We start from the raw sequence: 10,161 nt of genomic DNA, 5'->3' as shown, positions 1-10,161 counted from the left end.
GAAAAGATTGGAATTAATTCTAGAAGAAAAAATCTCCATTTATCAGAGAATTCTTATGGCTTATTTAGAACATACCAAATAGTTTTTTTTTTGGCTGCACCGCGCTGCTTGTGGGATCTTAGTTCTCTGACCAGGGATTAAAACCGTGCCGCCTGTAATGGAAGCGCAGAGCCCTAACCACTGGACCCCAGGGAATTCCCCCAACTGTTAAGACCAAGAAAGAAGAAAATGTGGTATATGTGCCTTCCCAGCAAATTTTTGTTGTTTTATCCCTTAATTAAACATATAGAACAACTGCCAAAAAGACTTAAAGATTTACTCTTGTAGATAGACCTTTTCAACTTATGTTGACAAAACATCAAACTATGTTTCTCCTCTCTTTCTCTGAGGAGTTAAAAATATGTACTGTGAATACATCCTGATAACTGATAGTTAACAGGTAGCTTTTATAAAGAATTTTACATGCAATTAATAATATTTAAAATTCACATCATGTTAGCCAAGATACGGGAGCAACCTAAGTGTCCATCAACACATGAATGGATAAAGAAGATGTAGTATAGATATACAATGGAATATTACTCAGTCAAAAAAAAGAATGAGGGACTTCCCTGGTGGCGCAGTGGTTAAGAATGCACCTGCCAACGCAGGGGACATGGGTTCGAGCCCTGGTCCAGGAGGATCCCACATGCCGCAGAGCAACTAAGCCCGTGTGGCACAACTACTGAGCCCATGTGCCACAACTACTGAGCCCGTGTGGCACAACTACTGAGCCCATGTGCCACAACTACTGAAGCCCATGTGCTCTAGGGCCCATGTGCCGCAACTACTGAGCCCACGTGCTGCAACTACTGAAGCCCGCATGCTTAGAGCCTGTGCTCCGCAACAAGAGAAGCCACTGCAATGAGAAGCCCACGCACCACAACAAAGAGTAGCCCTTGCTTGCCACAACTAGAGAAAGCCCATGCACAGCAACAAAGTCCCAACGCAGCCAAAAAAAAAAAAAGAAAAAAGAATGAAATTCTGCCATCTGCAACAATGCGGATGGACCTAGAGGGTATTACGCTCAGTGAAATAAGTCAAACAGAGAAAGACAAATACTCTACGTTATCACTCATATGTGGAATCTAAAAAATAAAACAAACTAATATATGTAAAAAAACAGAAACAGACGGATATAGAGAACAAACTAGTGGTTACCAGTGGGGAGAGGGAAGCGGGGAGGGGCAAGAGGAGTAGGGGATTAAAGGGTACAAACTAAAAATGTACAAACTACAGGGAAATGTAGCCCATCATTTTGTAATAACTTTAAATAGAGTATAATCTATAAAATATTGAATCACTATGTTGTACACCTGAAACTAATATAATGTTGTAAATCAACTATACTTCAATTAAAATAAATAAATAAATAATTTAAAAAATTCACATCACATTGGAAATGATAATATCAATGAAACTTTCATTGTCGTGATTGCTTGCCACTCTATCCCATTAAAAATGCATTCAATTAACTTTTGCATGTTTTAGTGGCTTATTTCAATTGAATATGGTCCAGAGGCATTGATACTGAGGGCAGAGGTACATTAATCTCACATTAAAAAGGCAGTGGAAATAGAATATAAATGCTGGTAATTATATGTATTCACTACCTACTAATTTTTTTTTTTTATATTACCTCTTCCCTAGAAACTTGTTTAAATTTTGGTGAAGGTGAAAAAGATATTCAGTCTACAATGACTAAGGTATTTGGTGTACACATCTAATCTCTCATTTTAATAGCCCTGAGAGGAGTCAAGAGGTTAGAAAGTCAACCTTTAAGTCCATTCAACTAAACAATCGTTGAGTGCCCACTCCCTGCCAGGCGTGGTGCCAAGCTTTGTAAAGGATACAAAATGAGTAAGGCACTGTCCACCCTCAAGAGCTTTAGCGTCTACTAAGAGGAAATGACTATGGCACAAGTTCCATACAAATTTACATAAATGTATTATTCAGAACAATATACCTACCGTAGCAACTTTTGCCTCCCTAAGAGAGTTGTTGTTACTCACATCACTGAGAAAACAAATGGCTGTAGACTTACTTTCACTCATAGGGATTAGTAAGTGGTAGAGAGAGACAAAAAAAAAAAAAGAAAAAAAAAGGCAAATTCTAAAGCTTCTGCCAGGTCTTCCAAGCTGTTCAAGGGTCAGAGAGGAAGGTTTTTTTTTCAGCAGAGCACATTAGTGAGACTTTGGAGTTTGGACCGGAAAGCTAAACTGCTCTGCACAATAGGAAGCGAACTAGAGGTTCTGGGGCCAGAGAAGGGCCTTAGGAAGCAGCTGGGAGATGTGAGGACAGCCCTGGCAGCAGATGGGGAGGTTGGAGCTATGGGGAGGGGGGCCAGCGAGCAATTCCAGAGGCAGGGCAGTGAGGGGACTTGTAAACGAGACTTTCGTATTCCATTATAAACTGCTTGCTTCACTTTAATGTACCTTGCCTTCATCCTTAAACCTTTGGTAAAGCCTGACATTCATCACAAATGCCAAAGGTTAGTTTTGGGGAGGAGGCGGGAAGGAGTTAGTGTGAAGGGTGAATAAAGAAAGGAAGCTTTTCCATGTCTGCTTCGGGTAGAATGGCTAAACATTCACGAAGTGTGAGATGTAATTAGGATTAGAGAACTCAGAACCAGTGGAAAGCAGAACATACGTCCTGAGAATTGCAAAAATAGAACATTGGACTTCCTAGAGGAGTAAAGTAGTAAACTTGAATTAATTTTATTAAATTTCAAAGATGATGGTGATATTTGCATTTCATAAGGTGACATGATATAACTGTCCTAGGAGATGTCCAAAGTGCTGGAGGACTCCCAAGAGAGGCATATGACACATTGGGGACAGAGGGGAATGGAATGAAGGAGAAGACGCAGGGCTGGGCACGTTGCTATATTAATTCATTTCCCAAGTTTTTTTGCAAAGAGGAAGGATGCTTCAAAAAGACACCCAATTTTGGGCTTCCCTGGTGGCGCAGTGGTTAAGAATCTGCCTGCCAATGCAGGGAACATGGGTTCGAGCCATGGTCCGGGAAGATCCCACATGCCACGGAGCAACTAAGCCCGTACGCCACAACTACTGAGCCTGCGCTCTAGAGCCCTCGAGCCACAACTACTGAGTCCGCGTGCTACAACTACTGAAGCCTGCATGCCTAGAGCCCGTGCTCCGCAACAAGAGAAGCCACTGCAATGAGAAGCCCGCGCACTGCAAGGAAGAGTAGCCCCCCTCACCACAACTAGAGAGAGCCCGCGCCCAGCAATGAAGACCCAATGCAGCCAAAAATAAATAAATAAAATAAATGTGTTAAAAAAAAAAGAGAGACCCGATTTTATTTACTCATTACAACAACCCTGCCAGTAGGTTTTAGGATCACTAATTTTTAGATTAGAAAACTGAGACTTGTAGAGGTTAATACCTTTCCTAAGGACATACACAGACAGGACTGGAGCCACACTGGGTGCCTGGGTAACCTCTGCCTTGTAGGTAACACGTGGGGCTTGGTGAAAGAGCCGGCATTCGGCTTTGGCCTTGGATTTCAGTAGGCAAAGACATGGTGGGAAAGAAGGACTCACCAGGCAGAGGAAAAAAAGGCAAAGGCAAGAAAGTGGGGATTTGGTTGGTACAGATGAACCGGTTTGCAGGGCAGAAATAGAGACACAGATGTAGAGAACAAAAGTATGGACACTAAGGGGGGAAAGTGGCAGGGGGGCGGGTGGTGGTGGGATGAATTGGGAGATAGGGATTGACATATATACATTAATATGTATAAAATAGATAACTAATAAAAACCTGCTGTATAAAAAATAAATTAAATAAAATTCAAAAAAAAAAAGAAAGTGGGGATTTTGTGATTTCAGGCCCAGGAGAAAGAAGGTACAGGTTGTATGCCGAGCACACAGAAAGTGCTAACTAAACTTTTACAGAACAAAACTGATCTCCACCTCTTCCCCATACTCTGGACCAGATGAAGGAAGAAGATGGAGTTCAATTTGACTGACTCATGGTTTTTACAGATGGTTTTGGGGGGTCAGGAATCTGGAAGGTAGTAGGGGTTGTAGAAGGTTTTAAAAGGCATGGTAAAAAGTATATACTTTATTTAATGGACCATGAGGAATCCCTGAAGATTTTGAGCAAGCGTGTGTGAAAAAAAACAAAATTCAACTGAGTAAATTTTAAAGATCTAATTGGTTTCACTGAATGATTTATTGAATGATTCATGAATCAAGTATCATCCCATCTAGCAAGTAGAAAGGAGCTCCATGGAGTTGTACAAAATGGAAGGCTTTTATAGGCAGAAGGGGGAAAAGCGTGGATTGTTTCAGGCTTAGGTAACCTACCTATGGGGGATGGAAGGAGGCAGATTACCTCACTGGAGCTGACCAGAAAATTCCATACTGACCAGTTAAGACTACATTCCTGGGAGAGGTTGTAACTGCAATTAGGTTAAGTATTAAGCCTTGGTTTGCTGATGTGGGGCTTAGCACAGGTGACTCCATTTGGGTCCTGTTGCTGCTTTTTTAACAGGTGTGACATAGTTAAAGTTGTACTCAGAAAATTAACCTGACAGTAAGGTGAAGGATAGCCCAGAGCAGGGCATCTCAGACTTGAATGTAATGCCAACTCTGTTTCAGCGAGTCTGTGATTCTGCATTTCTAACAAGCTCTCTGCCTTAAAGATTCTGACCCAGGGAGGCTAGGGTGGGTTCAGGGATCTGAGAACTCTGTATAGAGAAGCATTGGCAGGACGGACCAGAGGGAAAGTGGCAAGTTTAAAGCTGGGAACTCTTCCTTTGTTTAGAGTCGCAGGAGAGGAAAAGGATTTAGAGAAGGAAGAAATGGCAATGGGAGAAGCCTCGAGCATCCTTGATACAGGAAACGGTCTGAGTTGGTGAACTGCTCTGTCCCTTCCCAACCTTTCTGTGCACACATGCGAGTGTTTTCTTGTCGTCCCACTCTTCTCCCACAGCTGATTAAAGGAACTTGAGGCTGTCTGACTCCAGCTTCTCCCAGAGTCCCCTCTGCAGGGGAGGGTGCCCATCAGCATGGCAGTATTCACCAACATTCTGCCGAGAGCTTTAGGGTATGCATGTTGGGGGGTCTGACCCCTGATTTCCTCTGCCTGAGCCCTGGCTTCTGGCTGTAATTCCCCCCCTCCATCCCCAGTCTTGGACCCAGTGGCAAGATCTGCTTCTGTTTCTGCATCGGGTCCAGAGTATAGTGAGGGGATGTGGTGAAGATCACTTCTGTTCTGTAAACGGTTATTTAGTGTTTTCTGTGCTAGGCATACAGCCTTATATCTTCCCTCTTGGACCTGAAACTTCCAGATCAGAACTCCAACTCTGAACTGCTTTAGACATGCTTCTTTTGAACTCAGCCTTAGAATATCACTTTTCTCCCAAGAGACTGTAGTTGACCCTATTGCCTGCATTCCCCTGCCTCCTGTTTGCACCCTCAAATCCACTCTGAGGATCCCACTTCTTTCGGATCTCCAGCAGCCTAGAGCCACTTACTCTCCCTTACTGTGTAATGATCACGACTAAGGGGATGGGTGACAATGCCAAGTGCTATGGAGAGCTGCAGGACAACGAGAACTGGGGACAGGTAAATGTGTCTGCCAATCGTGAGTCATTAGTGACCTTAGACTAGAGAGGATACTTTTAGCAAAAAGGTGAAGGCAAAAGCCATATTATAAGTCGTGAAATACATAGCGGGTGGTGAGGGCTAGAAGCAGCAAATTTAAAGTGTTCTTTGAAGAAATATGTCGAGAAAAAGAGAAAACAGAAGCTCAGCAAGCAGCAGGATTGAGGGAAAGAATTGTGAATAAAGCAGAGGATGTATCAGGATTGTAGAAAGAGACAAATGCTCCTACCGAGACCTGAGAAAAAGGAAATCCTCTGTTGGCTACTTCTAGGGACATTTGCATTTTGGAAAGGGACTTTTCCATCCTGCAGACAAGTTTCATTTTGCCTGGACAGTGTGTTAAAAGCATTTCAATGAATTGCCTCATTTTTAAAAAAATGGGATATATATATATATATATATATATATTTACAAATCCAGGTTTCTGTCATCTCTTGAAAAATGGTAAGAGTTAGCAACATTGGGTAAACATTCCTACAGCTGTCATTTATTATTTGCCTGTCTCTAAAAGCATTTGAATTTGCAATGTCTGTTTTAAAGCAATCTATATGGATTGAAATTTCAGGCATAAATTATGATGGTAGAGGAGCTATTTGGGGGAAAATAGACTTTCCTAAGCACTCCTCAAATCTGATAATGTTGCTGGGTCCCTACCTTGCCCTAGGGATCAGATTGTCCTCTGCTCATCTTGGGAAAGTGTCCCTACCAGAGACACCATGAGTGAGGGAGCCTGGGCAGAGACCAGAGCAGACCCTTTATACGCTGTGGGATGGACTAAGAAGACATCGATGAACTATTGTAGCTGAAAAGCAGCCGAAGTCCCTTGGAATTCCTTGGAGCAAGTGCTGCCCCAAGCTTTCCCTGGCAGCTGGCTTCAAAGCTTGCCCGAACCAGTGGTTCTTAACCTCGACTGAACATTAGAATTACTTTGGGACCTTAAAACACAGATGTCCCAGAGATTATGATTTAATTGGTTTTGGTGGGTCCTGGGCACTGTGTCTTAGAGGTTAGCAGGTGATTCTAATGTGTAGCCTGATTAACTCGAACTGTCATGCTCTGTGGCATTAACCCCTTCCACTCCAGGCCTTCTGTCACCCCTGGACAACAGCTTGGATATTTGGACTAGAAATTGTATTTCTTAGTGCCCACTTTGATACCTGTCTCCCCCGTGATCATCACAGCTGCCTGCCTAGCTGCTCTTTGCGTGTAGCATTTAGCCCCTCGTTCGGGTAAGAATTTAGATTGCTTGTCAGAAAAGTAGGGGGCCTAGAACAGAGGTGATTTGTAAATTTTTTTGGTTGGTGGGTTGGGAGTGGGGGAAGAAATGCAAAAACTAAATACTAGTTATCTTATTAAGGTTCTTAATAATTTTCCAGATTTTGTTGATTTTTTTTAACCACCTCTAACAGCTCTGTCCAAGAGAACTTTCTGAGGAAATAGAAATATTCTGTGTTGTCCAATACAGTAGCCATTAACCACTTGTAGCAATTGAGCATTTGAATTGAGCCTACCTTGACTAAGGATCTGAAGTTTTAATGCTATTTCATTTCAATTAATTTAAATGAAAATGAAAATATCTGTAGGGGTTTAGTAGTTACTTACTGTACAAGGCTTTATTTTTATTGTACTATAGAGTTGCTATTGTCTATGGTAGACATATTATGGGGTGATTCATCTCCCACGCATCCTTTGTAGAGAAAGGGCAACCCTATGTATTGGACACAGCAGATTTAACTCTGGAATAATAATCGATCCAAACTGGCCCAATTGGATTTTCTCTTTCAAGAATCTGGAATCGACATACTGAAAGCCTGCATCCGTTTGGTAGTGGTGAGCTGAGCAAGTAGGGTTGGCGCTAGAGCCTGTGCCTTGGACTCTCAAAGCCTTGTGCAACCCGAAGTTATGTTGGGGTGGAGACTAGAAACTCTGTAGTGAAGGTGGGGGAGGGGAGGAAAAGAGGGAATAAATCACTTCAGATGAGTGATGGACATACTACCTGAGCTTTGTTGAACTCCATCGTTTCTAATTTGCATGTTAGAGAAGAGAAGAGAAAAAAGAAAGAAAGAAAGATATGGAGGAAGGGGAAAAAAAGAGAAAAAAATAAAATAAGAAAAATATCTTAATGTAAGTCCTGGAATTAATGGTGATATATATTGTCTAATAAACCAGTTTGGAAAAGTCCTGTTCTTCAGTTGACAAAGAATGGTTCTCTTTCACATGGGAAGTTTGTTCTCTTTGACCACTCTTTGAGAAAGAGACATGTAAATCTTAGCCCATAACGGTTTTCAATAATTATTTGTTGAATGAATGAATGAATGAATAAATGAGCAATGGGAAAAGGCAGCATCTTCCCAGGGCAGTCTATCAACCCTTTTGTGCAACAGGTTTTTTTCAGCCAAAGCATCTTCATTTGTTCTCTTTTTTGTTTTGTTTTGTTTTGTTTTTTGGCTGTGCCTTGCGGCTTGCAGGATCTTAGTTCCCCGACCAGGGATTGAACCTGTACCCCCTGCAATGGAAGCATGGAGTCCTAACCACTGGACAACCAGGGAATTCCCTGGTTTGTTTTTAAATTATTAATTGTTTATTAGTCTTGTCTTTCCATTGTTTCTTTTTCAAAAAATTTTTTAATTGAAATATAATTCACATACCATTAAATTTGCCATTTTAAAGTGTACAATTCAGAGGTTTTTAGTGTATTCACATGATTGTGTGATCTTCTTCACTCTCTAATTCCAGAGTATTTTTCATTGCTAAAAAGGAATGCCATGCTCATTAGCCCTCTTTCCTTCCTCTCCCTAGTATCTAGCCACCAATAATCCATTTGCTTTTTACTGTGGATTTGTCTGCTCTGGACATACAACTCCTGGCTATGGAACTAGGAGTAGAATGCTGAGTCAAAGAATTTAAAATTATTTTTAATTTTTTGAGGAACTGCTAAACTGTTTTCCGCAAAGGATGCACCATTCATTTTACGCCCCCACCAGCATTGTCTGAGGGTTGTTTTCCCTGCATCCTCACTAACACTTGTTATTTTCCTTTTTTTAAAATTATAGCCATCCTACTGGGTGTGAAGTGGTATTTTACTGTGTTTTTGATTTGCATTTCCCTGGTGACAAATGATGTGGAGCATGTTTTCATGTGCTTCTTGGTCATTTGTATATCTCCTTTAGAGAAATAACTATTCAAATTCTTTGCCCAGTTTTAAATTAGATTATTAGTCTTTTCATAGTTGAGTTGTAAGAGTTCTTTACATTTTCTGGACATGAGATCTTTGTCAGACATGATTTGCAAAAATTTTCTTCCATTCTGTGGGTTACTTTTCACTTTCTGGATGGTGTCCTTTAAAGCACTGACATTTTAATTTTGGTGAAACCCAGTTTATTTTTTCTTTGATTGCTTGTGCTTTTGGTGTCACATCTAAGAAAATGTTACTTAGTCCAAGATGATAAAGATTTACACTTATGTCTTCTTCTAAGAGTTTTATAGTTTCTGCTCTTACGTTTAGGTCTTTGATCCATTTTAAGTTTTTGTGTATGATGTGAGATAGGGATCCAATTAGCTATTTTCCTGTGGTTAACCAGTGTCCCAGCACCATTTGTTAAAAATATCATTCTTGGGACTTCCCTGGTGGTCCAGTGGTTGAGACTCCAAGCTTCCACTATAGGGAGCATGGGTTTGATCCCTGGTCAGGGAACTAAGATCCCACATGCTGCACGGCGTGGCCAAAAAGCAAGAACAAAAACAAACAGACAAAAAACCATTCTCTGCCCATTGAATGGCCTTGGTTCTCTTGTCAAAAATCAATTGACCATAGATGAGTGGGTTTATTATTGGACTGTCAATTCTATTCCATTTTCTATATGTCTATCCTTATGCTAGTACCATTTACTGTAGCTTTGTAGTAAGCTTTGAAATCAGGGAATATGAATACTCCAACTTTATTCTCTTTTTCAAGGTTATTTTGGTTATTCTGAATCTCTTTCATTTCCATATGAATTTTAGGATCAGTTTGTCAATTTCTGCAAAAACGATGTTAGAAATTTGATAGGTACTGCATTGAATCTGTCGATGATTTGGTGGAGTATTGCCATCTACACAATATTAAACCTTCCAATCTATGAATGTGGGATGTCTTTCCATTTATTTGGGTTTAAAATTTTTTTTCTTTCAATACTATTTTGTACAAGTGTATGCACCTCTGTAGTTAAACTTATTCCTAACTATTTTATTCTTTTGATCTTGTTATAAGTAGAATCGGTTTCTTAGTTTCAATTTCAGATTGTTCATTGCTAGTATATAGAAAAAATAGAAATATAACTGATTTTTGTATATTGATATTATATCCTGCAACCTCGCTGAACTGGCTTATTGATTCTGTTAGCTTTTTTTGTGTATTCCTTAGCAGACATCCTTGTCTTGTTCCTGATCTTAGGGGGAATGCTTTCAGTCTTTCATCATTGAGTGTGGTGTTAGCTATGAGTTTTTTGTAT

This window comes from Eubalaena glacialis, chromosome 12 (assembly GCF_028564815.1).
Source record: "Eubalaena glacialis isolate mEubGla1 chromosome 12, mEubGla1.1.hap2.+ XY, whole genome shotgun sequence".
In the NCBI taxonomy this organism is placed as follows: Eukaryota; Metazoa; Chordata; class Mammalia; order Artiodactyla; family Balaenidae; genus Eubalaena; species Eubalaena glacialis.
This window is presented reverse-complemented; position numbering follows the sequence as displayed.